We start from the raw sequence: 24,273 nt of genomic DNA, 5'->3' as shown, positions 1-24,273 counted from the left end.
CCCCATAGCACTAATCCCATGTGTGGCAATATATTCTCGTCGTACTAACAAACTATAAACCATCCTCTCATGAGTTCTAAGGGGATATTTGATGAATGTGTCTTTGAAATATTGTGAATAGATTAGGCACCTGTACCCATGTATTTTCACTTTATTGTCTAGGTCAAAAGTCTAGTGATATAGTTATTGCATGATGAAATGCATAAATAAGGTTCAAGGTATGTGTGGCCAAAATGGCAAATGTCAGATAGTCTACATCATCACAACTTGGACATCGCCTGACCCCGCACCCCTCTCTGATGAGCACAGCTGACCCGCGTGATCCACAAAGTCGCAACTTGGAACCGGCCAATCACGAAACACCATCTATATGTGCTACATATTGTCCAGTCCCCTTTGTCCAATGAATACCATCAAATGTATCCCCTATAGCACACATCATATATTACATATTTTTGTAATATAGCATGTATTTTTTTTGGGCAGAGCGCTCTCGGATCAATCAGAGTCCTCTGCATGCCCCATTTTAATTTATATGAAGACTTGTCTTTTACCTCACCTGCACTTCGTCCTGGTCTCATTCCCTACTGGGGTGTGTCCATTAGTGTTTTTTATTTGGTTATTTTATTATAATTGTGGGGAATGCCAGCTTTCATTTGGTGAACCTGATGCAATGACGTTCTTTTGTCCATTTTGGCACGAGACGCCCCTGGCCACAGCGGCGAGATCCAGGGTGCGCCCCCATCAAGGCTGCCCACCTACGCACATTAGGCCAGAAGGTTACACGGGTGCTGAGTTTGCAAATACCCATTTGTACCGCTTGTCGGAGCTGGGTGTGGCCGTTGAGTGCAGGGCGGCACCTTGACAGACCGGGTCCAAAGGCTCTCGGATCAAGACGGACACATGAGTATCAAGTGTGGGAGACCCTAAAAGAAGGTGGGGGGGAGACAAGAAGGGAGTCAGATTGATGGTATTGAGAACATAGATTAGGTAGAGAAATATGGGACTCTTCTTTTGTAAGAGGGGACTTTCTTTTTTATATGCCTTTTTTCTTTCACATATGGCCATTAGGAGTGTATAAAGAGGATAAGAGGTGAACAGAGGTACGGGTACCTAGCTCCGCAAGGGTGTAGAAGGTGGTGCTACATATTACTATCTCGACTAGTACAGGGATTAAGTGATGACAAGGTGAATAAAGTAGGAGTCTTGTGTAAGGAGAAGACTTGGAATCGTTTTTAGAAACGCTTTTTCTTTTTTCCTTCTCCATTTCTTTTATTATAGAGGGTGGTCTGCAAGGGGCCAGGATAAGGGCGAGGGTTTGGGAGAAACAGAAATACAGGGAGATAGGGGTCCCTAGGCAGGTAGGGTCTATGGTTCAATGTTTATGTGTAACGTTTTTGTTGAATGACCTGTGGTGCATCTGTCTGATTAAGTGTTATATGTCATGTGGCCAATGTCCTGTTTACATTTGGTTGTGTAATGGAAAAGTGAAACAATTGCACTTTAAGAAACAATATTTTGGTAAACAGCACTGCAATCATTTTGTTAGAAAAAGGTTATTGTGTTTTTCGAGACTGGTTGGAAACTATATTAGATTGTCCATATTTATACACATATTACATAGGTAATAATTAAAGCACAATGGGGGCAGAAACACCCCTCATGCACCTATGTCAAGCTTGCCAGGGTACATCGAAAAGATCAAGAAGTACCACGAACAGTAGTGCACAGAAATGAAAGGGGAAGGGATGCCCCAGGTATGGCCCAAAGGTGGGCCTTTTGATAAATCCATTTTAGTCATGGTAGCAACATATTTGATTATTAAGTATAAGGGCAAACAGCTCCAAAACAGAAGGGAGGTGTTGGACTTGTGGAAACTATTTGAAGAAGTACCCCTAAGCAAGAGTAAGGGCCAAAGTAAGTCTCCCCAGGCAACAACTGACAGTGAGAGGGAGGGGGAGAGTAAGGAAAAACCAATGGAGCATGTGCGACTATACCCAATGTTAACAAAACCTGCAGAAGGGCTATAGCGACCCCACGTATGTGGCAAAACCGCAAACACTTCCTGTGCTGCAAGCAACAGCCCCAGCCCCACCCCCGTATGATCTAAAAAGCTTGTTTGGACAGACATGCACCCCTCCGAAAGACATAGAACAGCTAACACAAGATTTGGAAACACGATTAAGTATGACACAAACAGAATTGACACGGCTTAGAGGTTTATGCAAACACAATTCACGTACACAAGGGAGTGAGCGAACACCGTCACCCCTAACACCTGACACCTCAGCAAATGCAGTAGGGGAAAAATGGAAAAAGGGGGAGATTCTATTCTGAATTAATGACATTCCCACTAGAGTGATACAAGTAGATCAAGAAGGATTACAGCTAAGTACGGAGCAAGATGATGTGCTATCTGAAAGAGAGGAAGAATATTGGAGCGATCTAGATAAGGATGAGTAAAGAAACAAAGCAGATGAGGCAGTAGGTGGGGTGTCAGGGGGAGCGACCCTGTTCATGTCCTCATCACCCAGCAAGGATGGAATAGAGGAGGGATGGCAGGGGAGATTAAGAAGTAGAACCAGAAAGGGGCCAGTAACAGGGAAAAAGGAGTAAAGGTGAGTATGGGAAGAGGGAAGAGTAAGATACAGATGCCATTGATACACAAAGGGGTGGGAAGACCACATAATGTCCTGTGGGCGCAAAGGGATAAGGCAAACTTACTGAAGACATTGCCTCCACTTTCCGGGGGGGTGAGCAAATGGATTTATGTATTTGAGAAAAACACGGCCGGGGTTCCCTTAGCCATTGGAGATGTTAAGAGTTTGTTGGTCTCTGCAGTAGGCGACCAAGCAAATAGAGTGTGGGTGAACTTGGGATTCCCTGGGGTCACGTTAGACTGTGGACACTTCCCCTGACACCCCCGATTTACAGTCAGTTATGCAGTGTACTATGGGAGAGGATGAGGATGCTTCAGCTAACATTCTTCAGTGCAGGACATGTGGAGAGCAGAGAAAGGCACAGCTTGGAACCAATCCACTTCCCTTTTCTATTTCATAATCAAGAGAGTCCTCCCAAGGCCAGTACAGAAGGCACTTGATAAAATAGCTGAGATAGACGCCAAGGGTTGGCCCAAAATACAGAGCATCATAGTACACCACTGTAGCAGGATCAAAGAGAGGGAAAAGGAGATAGTGCAGAAAAGGTTGGCGGACAAAGCCAAATTAGTACAAACAAAATTGGTGAAGGTCGCAGCAGTAGCTGCCGCCCTCCCCGTGGAGCGGCTGGTAGACAGGGAAGAGGGGGCAATAGCAATATAGGCAAGAATGGCAGCAAATTGGGAAGCAAACGGACAGGAGCAATGGGCCGGCGAGGAACAGTATGGAGGGCCACAATGGCAAGGAAGGGGCGGAAGAGGAGGAAGTGGTGGGTACAGGGGGTCGAGAGGGGGATACAGAGGACAAGAACCTAGAGGAGGCGGGCAAGGAACATGTTGGAATTGTGAGAGGTGGGGTCACTTTTCAAGAGAGTGTCGTAGCTACCCTATGGTACCCTACCAGAATGAACACCAGTACGGCCACCCCACCCCGGCAGCCCATATGGCTTCCCTATGGGTGGATTTAGACGTGAAGAACAATCAGATCCCCCGTAAACATATGAACAAAGAGCACCCCTGCAAAGCGCACAGCAACACCCACAATCATAGAACAACATGACACATGCCCACTGTAAACCATTTGCCACCACAGTCAATGGAGCGCCGGCACCCTTCTGAGTGACAGCAGTAGTGGGGGATAATGTTTTCAACAACCATGATACAATGAGACACCCAGAATAGGACAGTCCACAGAAAGCACTTGCGTGTCCAGTACTGTCAACGACCCTTCCCGTAGATGAGGAACCACTGGTGGGGGCAGAGATAGGAAACAAAAAATTCATCTTCATGGGCGACTCAGGAGTGGAAAAATTGTGTCTAAAAGAAGGCTGGTTTCCACTTTCGAATATAAAAATTGAGACACAGGGATTTTCTGGGGTGGTGGTCGAGGTCCATACACTGAATATTTGGATGTAACGGTGGGAGGGAAAACAGTGCCCATAAACTTGCTGGGCAGGGACCTACTCAGCAAGCTTAATATGACAATATCCTTCAGGGAAAGAGGCATAGAGTGTTCAACACCAGGGATATGCGCCATGAGAGCCATGCTACTTATGCACACACAAGCAAATGAGAGGACAACACGTGGGATACCAATTGACTCAGACATGTTAGCACAGGGAAAACAGGTGCTGGAAAAAGTAGTGGCGGAGATAACACGCCAAGAGTGGTGAGTACCATCATAATTTGTAGTTCACCCCGTGGCCACCCCATAGGTGGTGCCAGGGTAGATAGTGTCCATAGACTTACATGGTGTGCAAGTATCCGTGCAAAGAATTTCTGTAATAGGAATAGGCATGCATGGGTGTGAGTGGCGGACAGTGTTGTATATAGACCCCGACATAGCGTGTGAAATAATGATTCAACATAGACAAGTGACGACGCCCCTCATGGCCATTGTCAGTGCACCGCCAGCATTTTTTAATGAAGACATGCAACAGGTACCGTCCATATTATGGACCACAGGGCCCCATGATGTGGGCCTACTGCAGGAAGTGACCCCTGTCAAGATAAAGCTTAAACCCAGCACAATACTACCATGTGTTAGACAGTACCCGCTATCCAGAGAGGTAGAGGAGGGGAGGAGGTGATAAAGGAAACAATACATGCCTTATTAGAGTAAGGGATAATTTTACCCTCAAATGCACCATGTAACACTTGCATTTACCTGATCAAAAAAGCAAAGGGAGGGGCTTGGAGGATGATACAGGACCTGAGGTCTCTTAATCATGTCATACAAAAGGAATCTCCACTCATCCCGAACCTTGCATCCATTTTGAGAAGCATCCCAAAGACAGCGACATGTTTCACAGTGGTAGACTTGAAAATGCGTTTTACTCGACACCCCTGGGCCCAGAGTCGCAATATGTAACAGCATTTACCCTGGGGGGAAAGAGGTATGAGCATTGTAGATTGCCCCAGGGGTATTGTGAAAGCCCAAGTATGTTTATGTTTATAACAACAGGATACTGAATGAAGACCTCAGAAACATTGACACAAAGAGCACTATTATTCAATATATGTGCTGATTTGTGGAGAGAATAAGGAAGAGTGCAGACACAATTCAATAAAATTGCTCACACTGCTAGCCCACAAAGGGTACAAAGTAGACAAATAAAAATTGCAATACTGCCTAACTGAAGTGCTGTATTTAGGGCAGTTCATATCGAAAGATGGCAAACAAATAATACCAGATAGAGCAGCAGCGGTACGGCAGTAAGCAAACCAAACACAGCTAAGGAAATGCCAAAATTTCTGGGCTTGTGCAAATACTGCAACACCTGGATATTAGATTACACCACATACAAAAAACTATTATTGCATGCACTCAAAGAGGCACAGAGAGAAAACACAACATTGGTTTGGACTTCAGAAATGAGCACAGCGTTTGACACATTAAAAGAATTGATTTCAACAGCACCTGTTCTAGCAACATATGATTATGACTGTTCTCACACTGTAATGGAACATTGATGACAGCTGTGCAAACACAGACAACTTCACTAGGGCACAAACCTCTAGCATACTACAGCGGAACACTTGACGCTGTAGTAATGCAAGGACACTTCGCATGTGAACAGGCTCTCAGAGCCACCGCGTTTGTGATTGAGAAAAGTGCCACCATCGTAATGGGATACTCAGTGATGCTGTTCATTGAGCACTCACTATTTGCCATGCTGGAAAGAGCAAAATCCACACTGACAACACAGAGAGCCACAGCCTATAAGATTATTCTGTCCAGTGCAAACATACACATACTATGGTGTAAGACAGTAAACCCAGCCACCTTCCTTACTGAAGAGTGCACTGTAGAAGATATGCAAAGCCATGACGGCGTAACATACATAGGGGAGGATGATGACATGCCCAGAGCAAATAAGAATGCCCTATAGGAAGGGGAGGTATACTTTGTGGACGGATCAGCATCAATAAACTCAGAGATAGGGAAAACATGTAGGGGCAACAGTAGTGAGAATGGAAGATGGGGAATATGAGACAATAGTACAGAAGAGATTACCACCACACTTTTTGGCACAGGCAGCAGAGCTAGTAGCACTAATTGAGGCACTGCACATGGTGAAAGTATGCATAGTTACCATTTACACAGATGCAGCTTACATGACCACTAAAGTATATGGAGGATTGTCATGCTGGGGGAGGAGAGGGTTCCGGAGAGCAGATGGGAACCCAGTGCAACATGCTGAGCTTTTGAAGGAACTTATAGAGGCATTGACAGAGCCAACAATAGTGGCCCTTGTTAAGTGCCAAGCCCACACGAACAACAAAGACATCATCTATTTGGTCAATGCGGCAGTGGACGCTGCTGCCAAACAGGCAGCTTACCTAGGAAAAGCAGTACAAGGAGAGTTTGTAATGAAAGGAAATATAGAGGAAGACAGGGGGGAAGGGTACAACTCAATGTCAGTGACACAGATTATCGATTTACAACAAAAAGCACCATCGGAAGAACAAGAATGATGGGTAAAAAGAGGGTACACACAATCACTCACTGACCTCCACTGGAGGCAAAATTGTATGGGGAAATTAGTGATTCCAGTGGAAAAATTAGAGGTAGCATTCCAACAATTGCACTTCCCCACACATACAGCAAAACAACACATAGCAGCAGATATCCAAGAACATTGGTTTGTGCCAGGATTGCAGGAACACGTGGCAAAACTAGTGATAGAAAGTACAATGTGTCAAACTTATAATTCAGGAAATTACTTTGAGAACACTGAGAGGAACACTGCCCCACCCCATTAGACCATTCCATGAATTGTATATTGACTATGCAGACATGGGAGAGAGGTGTAATGGAGCACGATATCTGATTGTGGTGGTCTGCCCCATTTCTCATTGGGTGGAATCAGGACCCTGCAAACACCCGGATGCAAAAAATGCGGATACATTTCTAGTGAGAGAGGTGTTTCGGTGATGGGAGATCTGTGATGTCATACGGTCTGACAATGGAACACATTCATCAATTACTTGTTTAAAGCAGTAACTGCAATGCTGGGGATCACACACAACTTGTGTTTGGTTTATCACCTCCAAGCAAACGGTATTGTAGAAAAAATCAACGGCTTCCTTAAGAGCAGATTGTCTAAATTGTGTCACACCCTAAAAAATAACTGGGTGTACTGCTTGCCGTTAGCACTATTTGAACTAAGAAACAAGCCTAGCAAGGACCACCACTTGTAACCCCACAAGATAGTGACAGGAAGATGTATGCATACCCCACTGTGACCCCTAAGAAGAATGTTGGATGCAAACAGAACAGCCACAGTATTGGCTGAAGAGTTCCAAGAGTACCTAAGAAAACAGACCAGAGCAGCAAGAATAATTGCAAAGCAAATAGCGCCACCATTCACCCGAGAAAGTGAAAGTGACACAGTAACTCCGGAAAATGATAGCCCAAATGTCCAACTAATGCCTGGGGAGACGGTATATGTACGCAGCCTTGTGAGACAATGGAATGCTCCATGAATTCACGGCCCCTACGTGGTAATATATCGTACACCCACAGTGGTGAAGGTGAAGAACTGAAATATTGGATTCATTTATCGGACGTGAGTAAAGCACATAATAGTGTTACAGCTGAGGAGGGAGAAAATGTTCAGGAAACAACAACATAAACATAGCTGCACAGATAACAAAAGGAGGCTATATGGCGTTACTGCAACAAAGGAAATACAAATGATGAAAAAGAAACAGTGAGTGGTAAACACATAAGCAGAAAAAGGTGTACATAATAAAAAACATTTAATGTATATAAAATAGAATAAGAGTCACATAAAATGTAAAGTATGAATAGCAGCAATTGAATGATTTACACATTTTTGATTTGTCCACTCCCTCTTCTTTCACATTTGTCTCCCATACATTTCTCGTATATTTTTCTCTCCTTTCTGTTTGGTTCTCTTTTAGTGGCATTTCCTTCGGTTTATGTGATATAAATTATTTAATGAACAAAATGCATTTGTGAAAAGAGATTGAACATGGAAGATATGTGCATGTGAACTTAACCCAATTGTATCTCATTCTGTAGGCACAGAAATGGCAGAAAGGAGGGTCCTCGATACCAGCCAATCTACTTTAGGTCGGAAAAGGCGAACTATAAGTAGCACTAGAATGTACTCCTACGAGTGTGGAATTGGTTTTACTGTAATTTGTTTGACCTGGTACTATACTGGGCAATAGATATAAAAGAGGGGGAGGAGGAGTAAAACTGATACAAGAAGCTTCCCACCTTATATGGAATACTTTGAAGCTAATATGGGCCCACAATACCCCTACAAACCTCACCACCTTGTACAGGAATACAACTGTTAGAGCCCCACTGTTCAACTATTCCATAGCCGATTATTCTGAACATGAATTCAATGTGTATGATATGAATGACCCCAATCCTGATGCCCACACATTGTCATATGACAACACCTATATAAACCCACAGGCTACCTCAGGCAGTGATTACGTAAATGATGAAATACAGACACCCACTCTGGGGAGTGACAAAATGGATGGCCAACAAAATGATGGGTGGGGGCGAAGGTAATTACCAGGATACTCCTAATCCAATACCAGGAATTAGTAAAGATCCAAAATGGTCCAGGGAGGAGCAGACAGTGGAAAAGGGGGGTGGGACAGAAGAGGTATGATGAGTATCACGGTCTAGGTTTAGACACAATAGAAGATCCATGACACCCACATCAGTCCAACAAGTGGTACGCAGACATGAGCACAAACGCAAAGTAGACTAAAAATGAAAGCTGCTATGTATGCTCATTAATACCCCATGCCTTAGGAACACCTAAAGTGCTGTTACATCAAGAGGCGCCTATTACGGAATTCCAGTGTCTGGTTCATCTTGCACTGTGTAGAATTAAGAGCACCTTTCAAGCACACACTGTTACCTTACAAATGCTGCAAAATGAAAAAACCTGCTATAACAAGTCGCAAGGAGTAATATGCCTCAAGGAACTTTTTTCACAATCCAAGGGACAATGTTTTCTGACAACAAATGTCATGAAGAGCAAATAACATGCAAGGCAGAGGCGCTGCGAGGACTGTCAGATGAGAAGCTACAATGGATCGAAAAACATGTGCTCCAATCTGGTCTCAGCCCATCACCAAACTAACATGGATTACAGCTCTCGGGAAACCGATCAAGGTGCAACGCGAAATACAATACAAACTGTTCTTCCATGGAGAAGGAAAAGTGCCACCGGACACAAACAAGAACTGCAGCAAAATTGTCATCATTCCAGAAATGAAAAAAGGAACAGCAGCTTTAATGGACACTTACTGGGTGTGTGGCAAACAAGCGTACTTGCACCTTCCACAGTCATGGAGAGGGACCTTGCGCCTTGACAATGCTGCACTCAGCCCTGATGGTGATACCGGAAAGCCACATCCAAGGGGAGAGGACACCAGCAAAAATGTCCCAGGCACCCCTGTCAACAACCGAAGAACCCCCTGCATATAAGATTTTATCTAAAGAGCCCCTCCAGAGCACAGTATCCTGGAAGCAGAGATCATCAAACCATATCTCCGCTGCATCCTCTGAACTTTTGGTGAAAGTTCCCCACAAGTTCAAACTCTTTACGTCAGCAGAGACATTTTTCGCGTCCCTTATCCCAAGCATTCAAGCTTGTGCAAACGCAAAATGGCTGCAAATAACCCGCTGGGAGCTCATCCAACTGGCCAACAACACAGAAGAAGGATTCAATGTCATCAAGGTAGAGTTGGGAGCCCTCCGACTGATGAGCATGCAGAATCGCTACATCTTGGACCTACTAATTGCAATGAATGGCAGTGTTTACTGAAAAATCGGGAGCGCATGTTGCACTTTCGTACCCTCTGCCGACGTGGATAATGGGACACTTTTGCATGTGATAGCAGCGGTGCTTAACCTCGGCGAAAGAATGAAGAAAGAAGGAGGTAAACAACCCAGCACATGGTTCGACAACCTGTTTGAGTTGGTTCTGTCATGGCTTGTAAAGACCGTGAAGCTACTGATACCAATCATCGTCTTTTTTCTCCTAATTTCTTTGTGTGTGCCACCAGGGTCTCAGGTGCTTTGCAAAAAAAAATATATATCTAACTGTTCAATGATGATATGACAATGGGTAGCGCAGCAGGAGTAGTACAGATGACACAAGAGTCACAGGTGAAGACAGAAGAAGATTCAGAACCCAAATATAGAATGACCGCAAAATACAATACTGGGTACATTGTAGATTCATTATGGCAAACCGCAATTATGGAGCCCCGGGAATTGGAATGTTATAATGAAGTATGGGTAGATCTAGAGGGGAATGGAGGTTGTATTTACATGAATTGCACCCCAGATGAATACGCACAAGCAGGGGAGAGCCTGAGGGCAGTGTGTTGAGCTTGGATGCCAAGAAAGGGAACTCCGGCTTGGGATGAGGCGGTAGCAGAGGAAGCCAAGCTGAGACATTTGGAAGATTTACAGTATTCATTACTTAAGTAACGAAAGGGGGGTATGTAAGGGAGGAAGGGTCTCTCAGCCCCCTCCCCCCTCCATTCCCATTTGAACACAGGTAACATGCTCATTCCGAGGGACAACACACCTCTGGCCAAGGTGTGCAGTACCCATTGAATGACACATAACTGTCGATGGCCTGTAGGCCACAAGACTCCATTTTGTTTAGTTACTGACTCAAATTTCTGCTGGGGCACATGTTAACGCTGAATGCCAGCCTGCACCCCTCTCCTTCCTTCTCTGTGCACAATCAACAACCCAACTCCCACTTCCCCCCTTCTGCTGTCCTGTTCTCACAGAAGCCTGGGCGTGAGAAGTATGAAACTAAACACTGTATCTCTCGCCTTTCTTTTTACATCACTGCCCTATGAATGGCCGGGCCGGAGCCTGGTCCTGGAAAAAACCATTGGTCTCCACAAACCTGCCTCCGCACCAACAGTCCCCCTTCTAGAGAAATATAGAGCACAAGTCCCCTCACCCCACAGCCTTTTGATGTAACAGTTGCATGCCCCTAGTCATTGTACTAATCCCATGTGTGGCAATATATTCTCGTCGCACTAACAAACAATAAACCATCCTCTCATGAGATTTCAGGGGATATTTGATTAATGCGTCATTGAAATATTGTGAATAGATTAGGCACCTGGACCCAGGTATTTTCACTTTTATTTTCTAGGTCAAACATCTAGTGATATAGTTATTGCATGTCAAAATCTATAAATAAGGTTCAAGGTATGTGTGACCAAAAGGGCAAATGTCAGATAGTCTACATCATCACAACTTGGACATCGCCTGACCCTGCACCCCTCCCAGATGAGCCCACTGACCCGCATGATCCACGAAGTCACAACTTGGAACCGGCCAATCACGAAACACCATCTATAAGCGCTACATATTGTCCAGTCCTCATTGTCCAATGAATACCACTCAATGTATCCCCTATAGCACACGTCATAGATGAAGTGTTTTTGTAATATAACATGTATTTTGTGTTGTTGTGGCAGAGCGCTCTTGGAGTAAGCAGAGCCCTCTGAGTGCCCCATTTTACTTTATATAAAGATTTGTCTTTTACCTCACCTGCAGTTGGTCCTGGTCTCATTTCCTACTCGGGTGTGTCCATTAGTGTTTTATTTTATTTGGTCATTTTACTATAACTGTGGGGAATGCCAGCTTTCAGATGTCTTCTATGAAACAGGTGGTCTCTCTCCCACGTCAACAGATTGCGAGAGCATCACCAGGATCTCGCCTGTCTCCCTCCTTTCTGCACTGTCTATGGATCCCGACCCAGACTGCAGTTTTGCGGCACACAGCCACTAGCACCCAATTTGTTAAATGTTCTCTCTCTCCTCTCTTCTTTCTTCTTACCCTCAATCTTTCTCTCACCAACCCTTTATTTCCTCCTCCCCCAGGTTTTAAGCTCTCTTTTTTCCATCCCCCTACCAATATTTTAATAAATAAAGCATATTTTTTCACCACCCACCGTCATGCCTCCTGCTGTGAGGATATCAATTAATCAAACACCTCCCCTTACAGTCAACACCCCAGTAACTTCCCAAAACCCTTTCTGCTTCCCTACAATGACCTTTAGACAGCACTCTTTCTCCAACCTGGATGAAATGTGCTAATGAGCATCCTGACATTCTTTGTGGCTTTTTTCTGCTTAAGCAAAGGAGCTGTTTAAACAAAGGAGTTGTTTTTTGCTAGTGCGCATTCTGCTGTTTCATTGCACATTGAGCTCCACTTCCCCCAAGCACACTGCAAATCATCTTTACATTTGTGCATTTATATTTTAAGCCAACATTGTGGTGCATGTTCATGCACCCCCAGCCTGCAGCTGGGCTAAGGCCTAAGCAAACCCCATTCTAATTACTAATAATACTAGTATTAGTCTTGTTAAAGTTAGCTATTAGTCAGTTTAGTATTTAGTAATGTTAATAGTTAGTAGCCTACACTACACTGTTCTGAACTAAATCCCAAATCACACCTCACATCAGAGCACATCTAGCACTACATTACCATCATTTTTGCATCATGTTTGCATAGTTTACATTACCACAATTGAAGCCAGTGGCACTGCTTAAATTAGTGCACAATTGAAATTCATGTACTAATTAGACCTGCATCACCCCCCTTGTTTCTGTAAGAACCTGAATAAACAATGGCTTTTAGAGAAACATGGGTCCTTACTATACCACATTATTATTATAATTATTATTATTGTTATTATTATTATTATTATTATTATTATTATTATTATTATTATTATTATTATTATTATGATTTTCAGATACAATGTGAAAACATAATCTTTTCACCTTTGTGATTTAACAATCAACAATAATTGTCCATAGAATCAATCACTCAATCATAATTTTCATGTCATTAAACCTGTGGGTATGGACATTTGTTTTACGAATATGTTTGGGATTTTCTTTTCTTTATTAAGCTTAATAATTCAACAATAAACAATTCATGTGTGAGAGTATTTGATATCCAGTCCTTATTTTCTTTTTTTAAATAATAAACATGGGAAATTTTTGTCCACCCTGTCAATAGATGCCCATAGATAAATGGCAATAAAGGTTTACACCTAGGGATGAGTGTCAGTGAATGTCCATACTTAGGAATACATTGTTCATATTTCAACCATTGATCATGAGTCAAGGATAGACATAGGTTAAAGAAATAGGTAGAGAAGTAATGCAAAGTAGTGCAAAGTGAATGCTCCTTTAGATCGACAATGGCATATCCATCACTTGGCTGAATGCTGGTCCTGGAAGTTTTACAAAATGTGCCTGTTTACCGGATAGGCTTGTGTTCATGCCACAAATGTCATAACCACATGGGTGCAGATTTGCACTTCCTACATCTGGGTCCCTCCTTTATGCTTGCCAGTTTCTCTATCTTCTTTCTCCCTTTTTGATCCAGGGGACTACGAACCAGGGGACTCCGAGTCCAGGGTCCGTATGTCCTCCTTTGACACCCAGCTCCATGGGGCCCTTGAAGGAAATGAATTAACAATCTAAACATCTAAACCAGAAGAGAAACAGATAGGTTAAGTATCAAGCAAAATAATTTTTTTTATATATATATATATATATATATATATATAGATATATATATATATATATATATATATATATATAGAGAGAGAGAGAGAGAGAGAGAGAGAAAGAGAGTGAGAGAGAGAGAGAGAGAGAGATACATATATATGTATATAATTGTATTTTTTATTTATTTGTTAGCTCCCTCTTCAAATATCTGGAAAGCAAACATTAGTATTGTATGCATTTCTAATTGCTATCCTTTTTATTAACCTAGAAAGAAATACTAGCATCATTCATTTCTAACAAAAAAGAAAATCTACCATCATACATGTTCTACTTTTTATACATATGAGTTTATTCACACCTTTATACACCACGCCCTACAGACCTACATACCTACTCTGATGAATTATTTTGACTCCTGGTATGAGCTACTTACCCCACTGTCTTCCCCTGATCTATTCCTCTTGGTCTTTCTGGACCTGTTATACCTATCATTCTATACTGGTTTCTCCAGTCTGTTCCAGACTCCTGATCTCATGTTTCCGATGAAATGGCTTTATTTAATTGAAATTGACAAATTGTTCCACAGCAAGATCTCCTTCCTTCATCATAATCCTGTAGACAATGGCCAAAACCTTGCAATGTTTTAGGGCCACATCAGAATGCCAGAAATGTGGCATTCTTATTTTTGTCTTTTGAAAAATTTCATGTAAACACCTGATCACCCACTTCATATTCCCTGACAGATGTTTTCCGGTCATAGTATGATTTGGCACTTTCTGCTGCCCTTTCCAGATTTCTCTGTGCTAACACAAATGCGTACTGCAAGTGTTTACTCAGCTTTTCAACATATTCATGAATTGTGGACGCATTTACTTGGACTTGTTCATTATTCTGGTACAATAAAAGTTGTGGCAAAACCATTTTCCTGCATGTCATAATTTCATGTGGGCCGAGGCTTGTGGATTTTGATGGTGTGGACCTAATGGCCATTACTACCAAAGGAAGTCACAAATCCAAACTGAACTCTGCTTCAGCCACAAACTTTTTCAAAATGTTAATGATTGACCTAATGCAATGTTCCACACCGGATATACGTGAATATTGCATCACCGAAAATGTTGAATCTGAAAATTACACATTCAAAATGTATGGCAGACAATAATCACACATGGCCCCTATCCCTCTACCTTCCACCCTCCTACCCCTATATCTTAACTGCATGTGCACACTTACCTTATATCCACTCATGCAGTGCTTTCCCTGTGATGTGAATCCTTCCTCCACATTGTGTGGTGGAACTTCCACCTCATGGTAACTTTTTTGTTTATTTTGATTTTCCCCTGCTTTCCTTTGCATGGAAGAAGGGGACACCTCTGCAACCCCAGACTTCGCATAATGTCGATCAAGGGGAGTGAGGGGAGCAGGTGACCCCCCCCACCACCCCTTCTCCTCTTATTTGACATTTTAAGAATTTGTTATATTTTAGAATGCCAAATGCACATGCAGCACTCATTTGGCATTCTTTTTCTAAAACTTTCAGCAGATTTGTTCCACACCACCAGAATGGCTGATAGGAAATGTGCAGTTTCTTTTTCGCTCCCAAAATTTGCCACATCGTAGTCATCACTGCACTAGTAAAATGACTTCCACTATCTGATTCTATCCTTTAAAGCAAGCCAGATCCGGAAAATATATGATGTTTGCGCACTGCAGTCAGGTGCTGGAATACACTCCTACCATTTGGACATTAGACAATGAACTGTCAGCATATATCTGTTGATCATTGTGATCTTTGGACTGGGCCATTGAAATCTATTTCCAAATCTGACCAGGGTAGTGTCAGACCTATCTTCATTAGTGGTGCCCTATGTGTTGGGGAGGAAGACTGGAAATGTGCACACACCAAGCATCCCTGAGTATGCATCTCTACATCTTGGAACATGTGTGGCCAATAAGCAGAGTCTTTTAATATTTCCAGCATTTTCTGTGAGCTTTGTGTACCGGTGTTATTGCATCATGTGCATGATGTAGCATCAACCCCCAACATGACAAAGGGACCACCCACTGGATTAGACCTGAGATGGATTCCCAAACCGTCAGTCCATCTTGCTATCAAATTCTCTTTTTGTTCTTTAACAGAACCCTCAACTCCTCTCTCCCTTTGCAGTCCTCCACTGTCAAAGGATGCTGCTTGGCATCTAACAAATGGTTGTAGAACATAACGAAAATGGGGTCTTCTTTGTGTGCCTTGACCAATTCCTGGTCAGGGGTATCAAAATGTCATTGTGCCACAGGCTGATCACTTGCCCCCTGAAACTTGGACCGTGTTAGTGCATCCACCTGGACTTCACCAAATGGGTGCTCAATAGGAAATAATTCCACCATCACTGCCCCAATCTTGGCTAACTGATATGCTTTTGTCTTCCACTGGTATTTTCAGATGTCCTCGTAACTTCGACCAGTAAATGATCATGACATTCTCTGAAACAAGGTTATCAAGGCCTGAATCAGTTTTCCATGTTTGAATGGCTTTTTGTTATATGTGACCATTCCTCTCATCTTCCATCCCTATGGGTATTCTACAAAACAGCTTTGGGCATAATCAGAGTTGGTAACTAAAACTATTTCTTTACATTTATTTTTCATTGCTGTGGATTTTGCCTTATGGATGGCAGCGAATTCTGCAACTTAGTCTGCTTTTGGTACCTAGTCTTATGATTACTCTTGTGGTGCCATTACATTTGACCCACACTTTCTTTATTCCTGTCACCAATTCTTTTTCATAATAACCCCCATGTGGTATGCACACCAATCCACATACACAGTTTGAGATCCTTGCATGTCTCTTCCTTGAGATCCTTGTGTGGGTATTGTACACATTTGGCTAGATTTGTTTCTAACTCTGTGTCATCTGTAGCACTCACAGCTTCACAATCATGTAGGTCTGCCAGCTCTTGGGCCACTGGACTCTTTTTATTCTGTCCATATTTAACTTCCACAGGGAATTCAGGCACTGCCTGTGTCCATGATGTGATTCTTTTTTTTTTTAATCACTTTATTTAAACATTTTAACAACAAAGAAAAACAATCTCCAGTACATCGCATCGTGTTCAGATTGCAAAGTCCAAAAGAACCGCAGAAATAAACAAAATAATACTGAATACATGGACATCAATAATATTTGTAAGAAACAAATGCAATTTGAACAAAAATCCCTGACACTCAACCAATAAGACAAAACAACAAAAAACAAAAACACACAACAAAACAGTCCCCCATCACCAGAAGTATCAAAGTATCCCCTTACCCAAGTAAGGGATTATCCACCCAGGTTTGGAACCCAACTTTCAGCCAAATAGGTCATTAAAGGGTCCCCAAAGTCGAGAATAACGACCTTCTCTACCTTGTCCAAGGAGCATAACTTTATCAAAGTTCGACAAGACCTGCATATCTGATAACCACCCATCCACACCCGGTTTCTTCCTTGACTTCCAGACCCGTAGGATTTGTTTCATTGCCAAAATCAACCCTTCATTAATCCATTACGTACAGTCCCTAGCTCTGTCTCCTCTTCCCCTGTTGGATAACAAAATGATTGAAAGGAAGGAGCGAGGAAGTTTCTCTTCCAATACAAGGTCCAGTCTATCCAATACCCCAGTCCAGAAGTCGGAAACTCTCGGGCACGTCCACAACATATGTATCAAAGAGCCCACACCACATCCACAACCCCAACATGAATCAGTGTCTGAAAGACCCAATCTGGCCATCTTGGATGCAGTCCAATATAGTCTAAAGAGGACCCTTTGCCTAATATAACGCAGCTGCAAGTCCATCTTTGCCTGCACCCCTACATGAAGCAAATACGTCCATTCCCGAACCGAGATATCCACCCCAAGATCATCCGCCCAGGTCTGATGAAGCTTATCCCATGCTCTCACATCAACCTCATCCGCCGGCATCAACTTCAGATAATTCTAAACTCCATACGATGCAGAACGGAGAAGTTCACACAATGCAGGTCTCTCATTCATGTCCCCATCTAACATCCCCGTCCTTTCAGTCAAGAGCATCTTTAAGGCCCCATAACGATTTCTTTCTCTAGCTCCAATACTAAAGGATGTTCTAAGCTGTTCAAAGGAGATAATATCACCATTATGCCACACATCAAGGACCCTAAGTATGCCCTTACCTATCCAACTCTTCCAGCATAAGGGCCTATTCTCTAATTGTAAACATGCATTTTGCCATAAAGACGCATCATAGTACAACCCATCATTCCCACCTCCAAAGTCCAGAAAGCGCAGCGCCGCTTCCCTAGTCGCACCCATTGTGGGCAGCTTCTGTACTGAGGCAGGCAATTTAGACATTGAATAGAGGTCTCTCAGTGCATAAGGAGAAAACTGGTAACTCTCAATTATATACCAATTGGGAACATATTCATAAACTTCAGAAAAATATGGGGTCGATTTTTTCAAGAGAAAACCTGTGCAATAATTCATCAAATTCGGGAATCCAAATCCTCCATCATTTACTGGACCATTCAAAATAAATTTAGGAATTTTAGGCCGCTTGCCTTCTCCCCAAAGAAAATCCAGAAAGACTTTATCAACAGGAGCAATAACTTTCCTCGTAAACTTCAAGGGGATGGACTGTATGATGTAAAGAACCTTCAGCAAAAGTACCATTTTAACGGCATTAACCTTGGCCCAAATTCTTGACTGAGCTTAGTTCCCTGATCTGATACTTTTACTCTGGAAAATGTGCAGGGGCTGGTGATTTGTTTCAACAATTTCCCGCTGCCCTTCAATAATGGGGTACAAATGCTGTGATGCCCAGACTGTGGTCAGCAGTGCTTTTTCACATTCACTACATTTTCTTTCCACCTGTGACAATGCTCTGCTGGCATATGCAATGATTGTGTTGTTTGAATCATGCTTTTGATCAAAAAAACCACTGACATATACTGATTTGTGAACCCTCTTTCCATGAAGAAATCTTGGTTCTTCTTCAGAGAAGCTAGACATGTGATTTTTATCAGACAATCGTTCAATTTGACTTCTGCCTCACATCGTTCATTTCCCCATTTCCACGACAGTCCCTGCTTCAGTAATCTAATCAATGGTTTTGTCATTTCTTCATAATCTTCAATTATTTCCTGTTGTAACTTGTCATCCCTAACAAACTCTTCAGGCCCTTCAGATTTGGGGAATCTTTACATTTTTATATAGCTTCAACCTTTTTCCTTTGTGGGCTTAACCCTTGTTCTGCCACTTCATGCCCCAGGAAGTTGACCCTTCATCTACACCACTGTGCTTCCTGCAGTGACACCTTTGCTCCAGCCTTTTGCAACTCGCTAAGCGGGGCACATGTCTAATTTCATCAAAGTGGCATTTTATGTCTTAATTTATTATCAGGACATCATCCACATGGATAACAATTCCTCCCACGGCTGCATCTGGCACCTGTACTTTAATGCTATTGTGAATTGCCTTGTGAAAGCAGGGATTAAAACACCCTTCTTTACTAGTAGCTCAATTGCATATGGCATTATTTGTGCACAATGGTAAGCTTGTCTTCTGTCCTCAAAACCAGCTGTTGCTTCAACCAGTCTAGAGCAAATTCTTTTGATTCAAGAAATCTAATACCATACACACTCTTTGCATGATGATATTTTCCCAAATAGAATTTAGCTCTGCTTCCACTTACAATCCATGCATTGTGATGAATGTTTTGGACCCTATTGTGATTTTCAACATCATTCTTCCCACAATTTGTTGTCTCAAATCAGGGGCATCTGAACCAAAAATGTGTTGACTTGTTATTTTAAAACTTGGTATTGTTTCTCCTTTCTATTATAGTATCTCTAAACTCCTTTCTTGCTCTAGGGCCGAAACGGACTCAATCATTTTTGGATGCCAATGTACATGTACAGGTATCCAGGCCTGATCTCCTTTCATGTGTACTTCTGCAATTGTTGAAATATACTTTTTTTCTGATCTGGCTTTCGAAACCTCACTTTGCTCACAGTCTACATCACTTAGATAAAACTGCAATGTGTTTTCATCAATCTGGGTCTGCCAGTTTTTCGTGGGGTCCAAGTTAATCTCTAATGATTGCCTTTCCTTTTTGACACACATTTCACCTTGGCACATGAGAATGACAGTGACACTAGGTACACAGCCATTCTAAAGAGACACTTCCACTGCTTTCTCTGATCTTGCAATGGTGTAGCATTCTTCTGCATTGCTGCTTTGGCTTATCTCTTATTTTTGTACAAACACCACAACACCCCATTTACCCCATCAATTAGGGGTGACAGCCTCTGAAAGCAATTTGTTCCTAGAAGAAATTGGGTCTCTTCAATGGGCGTGAGCACCATTTCTTGTCTCAGTCTTTGCTTCCCTACCTTGATTTGAACTTCAGTAGCACCTTCCACTGGTATTTCTTCCCCATTGAAATTATGCGTGGGCCCTTCATTCTCTCTAAATTTTAGCATATCTTGTGGGGTTCTCCCTGATTGATTGATTGATTAAACTTTATTTCGAATAAAATCATAAAAGCCAGCAATATAAATAACATTGACACATAATCACATAAAACAGCACATATAAAAATATCAGTGCATTGGTACATCATTTGGGCAAGTTCATAACAATTCCATGAAATATCACTACAATGGGGATCCTTTGTTCAAGTACATAGTGATTCTATAGCACTGTGCACACACACCCATCATCAGTATTTAACAGTTATCTACTGTGGTTCGTGTCACAATGTAGATGAAAATACTTGCAACCTCCTTATAAAATGAAAAACATCATCAATGGACTGGGGATCATTACATCATCACAGTGGCTGTAAAACACTCAAAAACAACTGTAACCCTATCACAGTGTGACCCAAGAGGCTGTAAGTTTGATCCAGCTCTCTGGGAGCACCACTATCCAAATTACAACATAGTATGCAGAAAAGGGTCATCTAAACTTAATAATGGGAAAAGGCTCATCTTAGGTACCTGCACGTAGCAAAAACTGCTGGTCCATCCCCAGAGTTTAGACAGGTTGCCACAGTTATCATACAGCCCTGTAAGCACCAAAGGGCACTTAGAAAGTGCTTCCTTAATGATAATGTAACCAAGCACAGCATGAGAAAATGTTCCAAATCCTTGGTCACTTCCATGCACATAGGACATAAGGGGGAAACATAAATATGCCATTTGTGAGCTACAGACCCTATAGTCAAGGTGAAAACCGGAATTGTATGTAAAAGGATCTCTCAAACTTAGGGTTAACAAACTCAAGATACTCTTCAAGCCACAACTGGTTTTTAATGGCCAAATATCATGGCAGGATGAGGGAGCCTGAGGCCTTAACAGCTGAATCACAATGTAATTTTGCAAGGGCAGTGTCTTTTCGTGACTTTTTGGATTGCTTAAAACCAGGATTAATCCAGGATTACTCCAATAGACTGCGAGACCCAGGTCCTTCATGTATGCTGCCCAATAATTTCCTTGACATAACAGTTACCTGTGCGCCTGTGTCCACCATTGCAAAAATATTGCATTTCTCTTTAATGGTAACAGGGACATAACACCTATCTTTAGATTCTTCAAGTATACACAGGTAGTGTGAATTGTTACTAATCTCAGCACTGACTTTGTTTAGGCATGCATGAAATTACATTTTACCCCCTGTTTTGCTCATCTCTTTTTCAATTTCTCTATTTATTTTTCCGTCCTGTAGATTCATTTGGATCTTTGCCACCTATTGTCCCCTGTTCTCCATCAGGGTTATATCTGTTCTCGCCTCATTCCTCTTCTGCATTTCCCCATCTTTTGGATCTCTTCCACTTACCTCCACACTAGAGCACAATTGTTTTGTATTTCCATTGGCACCGTGTGGCAGAACAACAGCATCTTGTGTGTGAAGCTTAACTGTTTCTTATAATGTATGTACCAATACTACCTCATGGAACATCTGTGGCTCTAAATACTCTTTAAGAAACTCATCCATACCTTTCGTTTGCAACATTTTCATTTCTGTGAATATATGAACACTGTTAGAATTGTCAGGCAACTCATTTGTCTTTCTATTTTCACCGATTTTCCCCTATGGCATTCATTTCATTTTGCATGTTCTTTTTAAACAGTCTTCTAACCATTTGCCCTTTGGGTTCTTCACTCTCATGAATGCATTGGTTCAACTCTAAATTACACCACACTCCTTTCTTGGGTGTGTTTTTACTTCCCTTGTCCTCATTAGTTGACTTTCTTGATTTTAAATTGCTAGGCAATTTTATTTTGTTTTTTAATGGTGGATTATTGTCAGTTGCGCTTTCATTATGGGAAGCCTGGCTGAGTAGTTATTTGCCGCTCTTCTGTGCAATGCCACTCTTGTGACACTCTGCACTCTCACTAAACTGCTGTTTCTGCACTGCACACAGTTTTCTTATCTGCTCAGCGAACATTTTCACTTGTGCCTCTAAGTACTGGAATCTGTCAATTTCCCTGAACTCATCCCTCTCTGCTCTAGGATGGTATTGGTTGAATTCAAATTGGTCAGGCCTGTTTTGGCTCCTTTCAGCAGAATGATTTCTGTTTGTATTTCCCCTGAATTCCCAGGACAGAGGAGGGCGGGTTGTGGGGTGACCATCCTCTATCCATGGTCTACCTGTGGAGGGGACTGACCAAAGGTTAAATTCTGCCTCTCATTTGACTGATACTGATCCCTGTTGATTTCCATTTTCAATGAACCTATCTATATACCCTGGCCTTGCTTGATTTCCACATACCATTGTTGCAGGGTCAAACCTACTCTAGGCCCCCAATGCCTGGTATGGCCCATTATACTTCTGATTCAGGGTGTTATTAGGCCCCACCATATCATAGCAAAATTCCACCTTGAATTAACAAGTGACCTAGGACTAATGTAGGCGATTTTTCACTGGGCTCTGTGGATTGAAACACTGCTGCCTGGTATGCTGCTGCCTTCCCTTGCATTGCCATGCCTTTCTAGTTATGTGGTTTGTCATTCTTTATTTGAGCATTCTCCAAAGGAATTTTACCAGACGTTAGGTCTAACACTGCAGGGGCAGACGAACTCCAGGCCGCCCACTAAGGACCAGCACAACAAGGAACTTTGCCTGTCCCGAGCCTATTATCTTATTGTGTCCTCTGCGCTGGAGGAGCAACAGCCTCGCACTGCAGGAGCAGTGCACCCGCTTCACAGCTGAGCCTGGGGCTCCATTTCTAGAAAGGTAGGCCTTGTGGCAGATCTGCCACCTCAGATCGTGAGCATCTACATATCTGCTCACCATTTTGTGAAAACGCTTGACATTTCCCCTATTGTGTGCTCGATGCACAGAAATTGGCTTTTTTGCCTCATTCTCCCTTTGAAACATTTATTTTGCTGAAGCCTGCAGAGCCACCATTGCAACAAACGAGGTGGCCCCATTCTAAGATGGCCAACGCATCCTCTGTGTTCCAGCCTGATTAGAATTGCCTTCAGGCCCTGCATCCTACTATGATTGGTCAGTCTTCCCTCATCAAGACCAATCATTCGCTGGCAGGAGAACGCCAGCCCGCCCACTAAGGACCAGCACAACAAGGAACTTTGCCTGTCCAGAGTTGACAGAGGCCAGGGCCAGGAACTCTGTCCTGGCCCCGGCCTCTGGTCCCTTGATTGCTACCATCTATCCGGGTAAGCTGTCATTATCATAAACACATCTAGGCGAAACCTACATCTAGTGAGGCTTCATACCCCTGTAGCCTGACGCCTGCATCATAAACACTCATTTAGTATGCACACGCCAGCTCTGACCTCGCTACATCTACTGTAACTGCCTATCTCGTACTGTGCACCAAACTATGTTTGCCGTTGCTTATCAATCATGTCCTGCCACCTTGTTTTTTGTACATGCCGTCTACCATGCATTAATAACTGCCTGTAATCTATGCCTAATGGACGTACTGTGACTGTGACTTTTTCTGCACATGTCTTGCAATTTGCATAATGCAGCACAACGTATACCCTGTTTGGCACGCTTTCATCCTGACAATGGTGATACTGCAATCTTATGTTGTACTATAGAACCCTGTTACAACTATCAGCCCATTGGCATATTTTTGCCCGCTTCACCTTGTGTACGACTGCTCCTGCTGCCTCGCCGCGTGCCTGTCTGTAATACCACGCTAAGCCACTCAATGCTCTCCTATTTCATGCCTGCTGCATCAGCCTGTGTTATTAGCCTATACTTGCCCACTTTGTGTATGGTTTTGCTTGATCTGGCTCCCCTCATTGCATTGCCACTGACATTCCATATGTTTGCGAGAATTGACTTCTGCCCAGTGTGCATATGTACCTCCACACTCAGCCACACACTGTATCTCACACTAGCGTGCCCTGAATGATCTGCATTTGCCTGTTCTCCTATCTGTGTGCAAAACTGAACATGTATAACTGCATTGCATTGCATAATGTTCTAGACTGCATTGATCTACGACCTTAAACCTGCGTGCTCCACCTGTGTATTCACTTGAATGTGCTCAGTCC

Source organism: Ambystoma mexicanum, chromosome 6p (assembly GCF_040938575.1).
Source record: "Ambystoma mexicanum isolate Mex_15411 chromosome 6p, UKY_AmexF1_1, whole genome shotgun sequence".
Classification (NCBI taxonomy): domain Eukaryota; kingdom Metazoa; phylum Chordata; class Amphibia; order Caudata; family Ambystomatidae; genus Ambystoma; species Ambystoma mexicanum.
This window is presented reverse-complemented; position numbering follows the sequence as displayed.